General features: G+C 39.0%; 1 protein-coding gene and 1 long non-coding RNA gene across 4 annotated transcripts in view; one reads left to right on the top strand and one right to left on the bottom strand.

The window, feature by feature from the left end:
- Positions 1-3535, top strand: part of LOC116059323 — a 3867-nt gene extending 332 nt beyond the window's left edge. Inside the window, exons 1-2 of the long non-coding RNA XR_004107284.2 lie at positions 1-717; positions 3161-3535. The exon at positions 1-717 is cut by the window's left edge and continues 332 nt beyond it. This is a non-coding gene — a long non-coding RNA (uncharacterized LOC116059323). The remainder of the gene's footprint in view (positions 718-3160) is intronic.
- The window catches only part of mafk (v-maf avian musculoaponeurotic fibrosarcoma oncogene homolog K), an 8239-nt gene extending 2074 nt beyond the window's left edge, over positions 1-6165 (bottom strand). Inside the window, exons 1-2 of one of the 3 annotated variants that reach the window (XM_035996572.1) lie at positions 5944-6148; positions 592-673 (exon numbers count right to left, since the gene is read on the bottom strand). The gene's annotated coding sequence lies outside the window, so the exon portion shown is untranslated. Of the gene's footprint in view, positions 1-591; positions 674-4861; positions 5218-5943 lie in introns of those variants that run through there. The other 2 variants (XM_031312331.2, XM_031312333.2) reach the window with 2 other exon arrangements.
- Between the last annotated feature and the right edge of the window lie 4618 nt (positions 6166-10783).

A 10783-nucleotide genomic window follows, 5' to 3' on the forward strand; every position in this document is an offset into this window, starting at 1 on the left:
CCATTTTGTCCAGTTACAACATTAAAATTATGCATCAGTAATAATTAGGTAATGTATGTAATATTATAGCACTGATGGATTTTTTTTCTACATGTTATTTTATTGAACTACATTTTTGCTGACAATACCTATGTAGGCCTACTCTTAATTGGATTTTAAATATCTGAATACTTTAGCTACTAACGCATATTTGTACATTGCAGATACTGAGTACAACATAATATTGGCACTCCTCACCCCACAAATTCACTGACACAACATTCCAGGATTGCGTCATGTGTTAATATTAATGTTAGCGCCACAGATGCCAGCAGAGGGCAGCATGACACCATTAAATACAAGCCCTGGAAAGCACCTATATTGTTAGAGGAGGAGGGTACTAACAATGTAGTTCACTAGACCAAGCAAGATTAGAAACAGGCAACCTCTGTCCCTCTCTCCATACAACTTTGAATTGAAGCTCTCTAGGCTGGGACAGTTTTTTAAAAAGCCTCTCTGTACTCAATACAGTGAGGCACATCGTCTCCAGACTGCTGCCATGGCCAAAAAAGCGAGAGCGCTGAGCTGTAATCCTGTGAGAGGCACACATACCCTAAGGCTCCATTTCAGGACCTGCAGACCAGCCTGACTACGAGTGCACTGTTCCATGCTCGACTGCTGCCATGGAAACGCCCTGCAAATGGGCGTGGGAGTGTGAGTCACATGGTCACCAAAAGGGTAAACAAGTCTCATTCATAACCGCACCACAGCCTATTCATAGTACATTAGAAGTGCTGATAACTTAAAAGGCGTCCTGTGTACAAACGTCCTCAATTTGTCTTTATCATGTTACATGCCTTAAATCCAGTCCAATGTAGATTGTTTATTCCCCTAATTTGATGTTTTGACACGGCCACCACTCTGCCTCCTCATTGCACATTAAAACAGACCATCACATCAGCATGACATTAACAGTTATGCTGAACTTTACAAGGCACTATACGCATGTGGAAAATTCCTGGAGATAGAGTGTCACAGAGAAATACTTTCCTTTATAGTCACTGATGTATTTTTGCTGTGAGACAATGTAGTCGATCGATTTAGTCCTGTGTCTCGTTGGTTGGTTCCTCTTACACTGGGCTTTCCTGAGCTGCTCTATGCCCTTATTTAACTCTGGTGGATATATTTAGCCCACAGTGCTGGCACAAATTTCTGCTAACTAAACAATTTAAGTCTGCATGCGATAAGTGATACCTTAGCAAGAGGGCAAATATTCTCTTGCAGTCTGCTGTTAGCCTGCAGCTTCAATGGGAGAAAATACTCTGGGTGTGGCTGCTCTTTTTGGGATGTTTACACATTTTCACATAATATGGCTATATTGCTAATACAGGACTTTGAAACAGTTGACATGCAGTTGCTGATTGCAAGAAATAGTGCAGTGGGCATGAAAAACAACTTTGTCACTCGGTCTTTGATGTAACCTGAACATTAGTCATTGTTCTTATAATCACTTAAATTCAACAATGTGTTTCATGTTTTTGTCACAAGCAGATGAACCTCAAAGATGTACCAACCAAACGGCTAAACCCAGAGCCACATAAACTCATGTTTAGACATTTAGCTGCGCTTTCTGGTGTCATTTATTCATTTAGCAAAACACATAGCAAAAAATTGCATAATTGAGATTTCAGAAGCATCAAATAGAGATTAAGAGCTAAAATACAACGTTCCTTGACAGCAAGTTGGCCCAAACTGCCTAATTTAAGTGGTATTGCATCAGAGGGGGTCCCTGGATATATTCATTGCAAAGATCATGAAAAAGTGGTGTGGGGCCTCTCTCTCTTCATACAAGAGGCCTCCAGCTTGAACCAAGAGGCCAGGTTGCTTGAAATTCTTTAGGCATGTGCTTATGTTTTTGCAACTCGCAGAGAGACAATGTTTTCCTGATCAAGATGCCAAAATTTCCTCAGAGGAAAAACAGCAATTATATTACACATCCAAATCCACTCTTTATGATTTTGCCACTCAGACAAGACAGGCATATTTCACAACAAATCTTCTCGCTATAGTCAAAACAACACATTAGTTTTTTTTCATAACAGTAAGAAAAGGGGTCTGGGAAAATACCTCAAGGAAAAGCCACAGATGGCGGGTAAAGAACAAAACCACATTCCTGTGGAATCAACACACGTGCAAACCCTTACATGCCCAACACAGGCAGAACATTCAGTCTGAATATGTCTTGTGATGCATTCACATATGGGGTGGAGTTCAAATCCTACTTGTAAAACAACGGCTGCAAAATTCACAAAATGTCTGGAATCTAGAAGCGTCTCACATCATTCACTTACCCAATCATATCAAAGGCAGCCTGTGTGCACGTGTGGAAGATAGAAGTCCTCTATACATTCTATCTTTCATTTTACTTTCCTAACTTTCTCATTCAAAAGAAAATATTTCATGTCTGCTGAATAATAACCAAAAATGTACTATTTACTCAGCAATAATGTTATCACAAGTATGACAAAGTGCACAAAAATACAGATTAGAGCCAAGGGATGACGTGAGAGTAACTCCTGACCTAACTGTTTGTTACAAACACTATACACACATTTCATGGCTATGGTTGTGTGTTAAGCATGTCTTATTTGATGTGGAAAGCAGAATTGTTTGCTGGTAAACCTGCTACTTTGTTCTTTGGGTGTACACATTGCTTTGAAGATGAACTGACCCTTTCAAGACTATTTTTTTTAGAATGCCTTAAAAAAACTAGGCAAAGACTCTTTTTTACATGCACGCAAATCAGCCCGAGTTAAACAGCTTTTAAAGAGCAAATTCATGTAAAATATAGACTTTTTCAGACTAGGTCAGTTTAATAAACATATGTACCATTTGTTCACTGATGCCAAATGGTTATATTTTCAAAGTCAGGCAACTGGTCAAGTTCAAGTCTGCAGGTAACTGTGGGGCCCAGCCTTCTCCTAAAATAAACAGCATATCAAAGGCTTATGCGCTCATACTGCAGTGATAAATGCAGAGTCGGCTTGTCTGGACTCTTTGTTTATCTTCTCTTTTTGTTTTAATTTGGGAGTAGGTTAAGCACCAAGCAGACTTGTTGCTGCCCTTGACAGCCTGATACACTCCTCTGAAAAAGCTCTTGCTTTTCTTGTATTTTTCTCAGGGAGGCGGAGAGATTTCCCTACAGACTGGTGCGCGCGGCATTCTGCTCTTTCTCCAGCGCAGCACATTTGGTGGGATACGTGAAGGAAATGAAGAGCATAGCTGAGCAGTGAGTCATGCTGTTTACTGGTAAAAGCCTCGACCAGCGGCAGGGAATCACACCCTCCCGATCTGACGTTTCCTGGAAAATCCCGTTGTTTCGCAGGGAGGAAGGAACAGTACAGAGAACCTTGGAAATGGCTGGCAACTTTTGTGCAGAAAGGGAGAAGAACTCAGAATATCTGAGCAAAGATACTCTCCCAACCAGGGACAGTGGGATTCAAAGAAATGTCAAGAATGCAAAAAAAAAACAAGGACATACCCATCCCACTTTTTACTACCTGAAACCAATGTATGAATAATATAATAATAATAATAGGAAAATATTAATAATATGTTTCCAAAAAAGCATACACCACATCCCTCACTTCCAACAAGATATACCAAAGCAAAGCTCTTCAGTTGAAAATAGTGTTAATAATAATCCAATACTATCCAGATGTCAGTGCTTCTCCTTCAAAACAGCCAGCTGAGACAGACAAGATGTGACAGCATAGCATACATTCTGAATGCGGTGGAACCGTAAAGCATTTGTTTGTGCATCTGCCAACATGCAATTTGAGTCATGGTGGAACCAGGAAGTTGCCAAGGAAAAAGATCAACAATTGAATCAGCAAGTCAGCCCCAGGGAGAAGAACCAAGAAGAAATCCCTAATAACACCACAATCCAACAAAATAAATGAGTAATCTTGACACTTGCCACACCTCCCACCATAATGAGGTGAAAGCAGCCGGTTGAGATTTGGTCACTGACAGAAAAGCAGCAGAAGCCAGAATGCTAATCCTTGTGGGTGGCAGAGTTAGCAGCCTGAGACACTATACAACTGTCAGGGACTCACTTCGGACTGCTACACCACAGGCCTGTAAAGACATGCATCTGTTATTGCCTTCCTACACTCTGTTTGGCATGTTCAGCTGTGAATAAAAACACTGGCTTCCAACGTCAATAATCAAAACTCAACATCTTTTTTTTTCCAGTAAGACGAGCTAAACACATCATGGCCAACGTGAGTGTTTTGCCCTGACATTTGTGAGTCACAGCATCACAAACCACAGCTATTTCACTTTCACAACACTCCACACCACAAAAACGTTTTCAATTCTGCTACGCTTTCATCCATCACTACTGACTGGCAAAAAGAGAAATCCTATATATCTGATGACAATCACACTATATCCTGTGTTTTCAGGGGAATTTTACCAGCTGTGCCTTGTCACTATCACGGACTATTCTGGTGGTAAAATGAGTCAGCCACTGTTACTTCTCCATCCAAAGAAGACATCATGACTTTGGTGATTGAACCACATGTTCACCTCATGACAGAGGAGTGCACCGCTCCCACTGTTTGTCTGTGCACCCACCAGAAACAACAGTGAATCACAAATGCCTCACAAATACAAATTTGTGATCATCCAAGTGAAACAAGTTACTCAAAGACAAATATTGTCCATATATTAATCACAATGGCCTTAAAATGTCACAAGTCCTAGTTATTCAATAAAACAAAGTGCACACTAAAATGTAGTAAAGCATTATTATTTCTGAAGTAAAATGGTGTTGTTGTTGTTGTTGTTAGGTAATTATCAAAAAAATCAAATGTACCTTTAAGACACAGTTTCCTTATCTTTACCCAAGTCATAAAGATTTATGTTGACCAGAAATGATAGCTCAACAGAAGGATAACATAAAGTCTTTTCTTGTTCCAGAGTGATTTATTGTGTGTAGGCCAGTCAGCCCTGGTGGTCTAACTTCACATCGTGCCCTTTGTCCCACATGGCTAAAATGCAGACCACGTGTTGTTTCCAGTGTCAAAAGTAGGCTGGTATTTTTGCATTATAGAAACCGAATTAAATCCCGCGTTGAAATGAACAGTGCCAGAATTAAAGGGGATGTGAGAATGTTTTATATGAATTCGTTTAAACGGGGGTTTGTGGGTTTACTAACTTCCATTTCCCCCCCAAAAAAAGCATTCGAGTGACAGAAAGTAGGCTATAAATAAACAAGCAAAAATGCCAATTTTTTTTAAATCTTATAATAACTCATAACTTATTATAATGGTTCTTTGGCGCTCAGTAATAAACATATATGGGCGATTTAAAAGTAATTTTAACAGAATTGAACCGTGACATTAACATGAATGTACTTGGGCAAAACATTGTGATTTCTATAATATTTTTAATTAAATGCGTTGAATAGACGTTTTCTATGTTCGTTATAGTGTTATTATATTTTTTTATAAAATGAAATAGCCAGATTTCACTCATTGAGACAATGCATCCAGTTAACTTAATAAAAAAAAAATGACCCGGCTAATTGAAATGATTGAAAATCGGCAAATAAAGAAAGTACAAACAAAGTAGGCTAAGCGGTTATTCGAAATTATTATATTTGTTTAAGTTTTTGCCTATTTTCCCTCACTTATTTCACGCGACGAGCTCTGAGCCGCTTTTGGGGCATTGTGTTTTGTTACTTTAACACAACACGTGTCGACGCGACTGAACCAATCTACTAAATCAACATCAACTTTCATAAGCGGGATCAAAAAAGTTATCCTACATGATGGGCGCGCGTGGCCAACATAATCCTGTCTGCATGCGCCAATATATCACAGTGACAACTTCGGCAATTTAGAAAGGGATGTCAAAACATCTTCCCCCCAAAAAATTAAAAATACACAAGCTCACCTCTGTGGACGCGGATAACTGTGGACCGTGATGCGTAAAAACAGTCGGAGTAGGTTTCCGATACAGGCGGCGAAGTAACTTGACACAGTTGGTATAAAGCGTCCAGCGTCCAGCAGACAGCAGCGGTGTATCCTCGTCCTAAATCAACTACAAAACAACAACAATGTACCAACATTCCACGCTCTGCTTCCGCAAGCACTCACGTCACCGATTCCTCGTGACCGCCCCCTCCATTCATGAAAATAACTTTCTGCTGACGTCAGTCTGGGAAGGGGGTGCTGGGGGAGGCCATAAATAGAAGGTAGATACTGCTGGCGACTGCTTTTGCTTACTTTACAAAAGTAATCTGTACAAAGTCAGCTCTAATATTAGCCAAGAATACTCATAGAAAACTATGTATCATCAAAAGTAAGTCATAAACTCTCTCATCTACTGCCCCCCCCTGACTAATTTATAGTCAGATCTTAAAAACAAGGTATTCAAAAATGCGCACTAACTGAGAAAACAGCGACCTCCTCTCTCCGTCTGACTTGGGAGCAGCAGCAGCATTCCTTTCCTGAGGAAAGTATGTGGCGTAGTAGCCCAGCAGTCACAGGATTTCTCTATTTTAACTGCACTGCTGTCAGTGACGTCACAGGTTATTCTGGGTAATTAAGTACTGAATGTAAATATGTAAGTCAGTAGCCTTTTAAGGGCTGCTGCACTCTTATGGGTGTCCCTGTTCATTTATCCAATATGACAATACCTTAACTTTGAGGTTGCTCATACTATAGTGTCTGTGAAAAAACAGATGCTGTGTGTTTACACTATAAATTCTGTTGGCCACAGTTTAAACAAGGATAATTTTTCTTCTTTTTCTGCTGACTGAACCAACATGACTAGGAGCACATTTTTAAAAACTAAAAGTATCTTTGTACTGTAATGTATGGAATTTTTAAAACACATTTGAAATACAGCTTAGATTGCAAAACCTGCATGCGAAAGGTAAAAGTGGAGCCGGTGGGGCAGAAATGATGACATTAGATGTGGAATCTGGTTAGTTTTATGAAGTGCCCCATCTACTATCAAATTTAGCAATTAATGGAGCCTATACTGTCAAATAAGATCTTTAGAAAGTATACATGGACAGAAAAACCCCATCATAATAAATAGCAATGCTCCATTTGCCACATGTAGACAGTCATTGTCTGGCTCATGGTGTAAGACTTTGAGCTTTTTTAATTGCCCATTTCAGGCCAAAAGTAGCTTCATTATTGAATCTGTTTTGTTCCATGATGGTTTCTGTCTGAATGGTGCTATGCTTAGCCACTGGAGAGACAAAAGAGGAAGCAGAGATACTTACAAATTAAAAGCACACCCATGTCTCAGATGCATGATGTAATTTTGATCTTTAGATAAAGTTAGACTAGCAGATGACAATAAACCAATGAGAAATGTTAAGATGTTGCTAGTGTGCCAAAATGAATGAACACTTTGCACACATACTGTACCGATGTCTCTCTTAACTTTGACAGTTTTTCCAATGCATTGACGTCAGACAAAAAACATTGCATATTGACTTTAATGAGTCACAATACAAATCATACTTTCAGTAAAACGGACTTACTCCTGACAAATAATCACTGTTAACTTGACTTTGTGCCAGATATCAAGATTGGTGTATGGTTATGTTACTGTTCTATTTTATGGTTAGTGACTCAACAGATCGAGCTCCTCCACTCGATCCCATATGGAATCAATTACTTACTAGAAATGGTCATGGCCTGATTCTTTCAGCTGCACTGGAGCGTGTTTGAAGTAAAAAGAAAATAAACGTTGTCAGATGAGGAACCAGCTTTGCGTTCTGGTTAGTTTGTGTCACCTTTGTGTTGACCACAACACACCATTTCCTTTGTGTGGCCTTCCTGTAACCAGTTAAACACAAGCATCATTTGGAGACACAGTTCTCTTCTGCTTCTGTATTTTTTAGATCAAACAAAACAGCTTTGTAAAGGCAGAATTTTTTAGATGAGGTAAAATGAGACAGGATTGGATTTCATCAGTTTCAATTTTAAATGAGATGTGATGGGATAGAATTAGACTGGATTATATTAATTTAGACTAGATTTTATATGAGGTGAGAGTGGTTTACATTATTTTACATTATAGATGGCATTGGATAAAATTAGACAAGATTAAATTACACTATATTAGAGATGAGATGGGATGAGATTAAACGAGATGGGATTAGATTACACTAGATTAGAGATGAGATTAGGTTAAATGGGATGAAACTGGGTAACATTAGATAAGAATAGGTGAGAATATGTGAGATGAGATTATATTATATTTAATTTTAGATTAGATGGAATGAGATAAGATTACATTACAATACATTAGAATAGATTATATTACTTTATGGATGTGATGGGAATAAATAGCATTGGATTACATAAAATAAGAAATGAGATGTGATGAGAGTGGCCTTGACCAACTGCCATGCTTTGCTTGTTTTCAAGCCATGATGTCTCTCTCTTTCTCATGGGCGGGCCAAGTTCTCTGGGCGGACAAAGCAGAGAAAGGGGAGGTAACCTTCCTCCTTATGACATCATAAGGAGGAGATTCCAGATCGGCCCATCTGAGCTTTCATTTTCTCAAAGGCAGAGCAGGACACCCAGAGCTCGGTTTACATCTATCGCCATTTCTAGCCACTGGGGGACCATAGGCAGGCTAGGGGAACTCACATTAATGTTAAAAAACCTCATAAAGTGAAATTTTCATGCCATGGGACCTTTCAACCAATCACAATCGTCTTGGGCGGCGCTACGCACCATACAGAGCAACGGCGCCTCTGTGAAATAGCCTCGGGAAGGAACTTGTTTTGGTGGAACATGTGTACGTTCAAAAGTTGTTTAAGTCATGCAACAGAAAACTCAGATTGGACAGATAATCTAGCTAGCTGTCTGGATTTACCCTGCAGAGATCTGAGAAAAGGTTAACCATAGTCCTCATAAATCCACCGGAGTTTAAAATGCCAACACAAAGGAAGCCCACGGCAACGGATATCTGGCCTAAATGAGTGAAATCCGGCGAAATTTTTGCAGCAACGGAGTAATCCTGGAAGTGAAACATCGTGGATATAGACTAGTGTCCATGTGGCCAACAGTGTACACAGATGACCTGAACACACATTGTGTGTAACAAAATAAAAACAGCGGACCATGTGCGGCAGACCTGTTGGGGGATGTCGCTAGATCGACATGCTGTGGGGTCTGAGTTCTTACAGGCAGTTTTAAATTACAGGAAGTAACATTGAGTCACTAATCTTGCTCCTTTGTGACTCAGACTGTTGAACTCAGAAATGTGATCTGGCACAAAGAGGCCCCCTGTTGTAGGGGGATGATTTTTCTTCTTCCAAATGCTCCAAATTATTAGTGAGTAAAAGGCTGATATTGACCAGACTGAATTTTTAAAAACTGACATAATAGCACTATCAATAAGCCCCAAAAAAAATCACGCTGGATAAAAACATTAACTTATTAATCACATTTTCTTCCTTCAAGTGTTTTCACATCGTTCACGAGTAGCTGGGTGAGACATTAGACAGCTGCCTCTGGCACAGTTTGAGCCATTCGTAATTTCAGAAGTAAATGGACTGTTTTTGCAGATTTGTAGACTTCCCTTATGTCACAAGATTTAATTTGGAACATTGACTGGACATTCCACTGACTTCACCAAAATGTGTTTCATATGAAAACACTTTACGTAACCGGCTGGCAGGTTAGAGCTGCATGAAAATGAACATGGTGAAGTTACAGTAGTAGTGGAGGCTGCAGCAGCAGGCCCTGGTGGACTGTTTGAAGACTAGTTCTAAAAGATTCTCTTAAAGCTGAAAACTATTTGTTTATCAAAACAAAAGTTTGGGATTTTGAGGACAGCAAGTGAGAATAGTTGAGACTGCTTAGTAATGTTTAAGGAATGAACAAAGAACTGACCATGACCATGGGTGCGACTAAATATGGACATTGTTAAGGGCGGTGAAGCTCTGATGCTCAGACTTTGTTCTCGTCGAGGCATGGCCATTTTAAAAGAATTAAAACAGCTGTTGGGATGGAAATTTGCATGCTGTAGTTTCTCGCATCTACATTGCTTTAATGTGTGACTCATCATCATCAACATCACATAGTATTTAGATTTAAAACTTTTTTGATGACTTAAGATCTTGTTTCCTTTCAGATCTGCTAGTGAATCTACTTGTGGCTACTGTGTTGTGTCGTTTTATGGCATTTTATTCTGTTGTGTTATCTGTATTGAAATGTGGAAAGTTATGATAAAGTTGCTCTTATTCTTCCTTTCAGGTGTGTGGTCTTTAATAAAGCCCTCACAGAATGCTGTTATTTTATCATGGCCGGTTTAGATCAAGCATATATTTACAAGATACTATAAAGATTAAGATACTGTTAAGATATATTCTTTCCACTAATTGTCAGGATGACTTGCTTAATACCTCTGATGTGAGAATTATTATCAGTGAGAAGGATAGCAGAGATAGGATGGATGTCCTATCAAAGTCTTTATATTGATCAGGTAATGTAAGTGTTACTGCAGCGAGGCCAATCTGAATATGCAGAGATAACTGTGATGACTATGATGATGATTGTGAGATGGTAAAATATCTGCTGACACATTAAAACAATCATATTTAAAATGATTCAATGTTGTTAAAGTAGGTAACAAAGTCAAAATGATGACATCTGCTGAACAATTATTTGGTATTTACTTTGTACACATGTATTAAATACAAGATCTTGTGAAAAAATCCAAAAGTCATATTCTATAAAATTATGTATTTTTAAATACT

Source organism: Sander lucioperca, chromosome 21 (genome assembly GCF_008315115.2).
Source record: "Sander lucioperca isolate FBNREF2018 chromosome 21, SLUC_FBN_1.2, whole genome shotgun sequence".
Classification (NCBI taxonomy): domain Eukaryota; kingdom Metazoa; phylum Chordata; class Actinopteri; order Perciformes; family Percidae; genus Sander; species Sander lucioperca.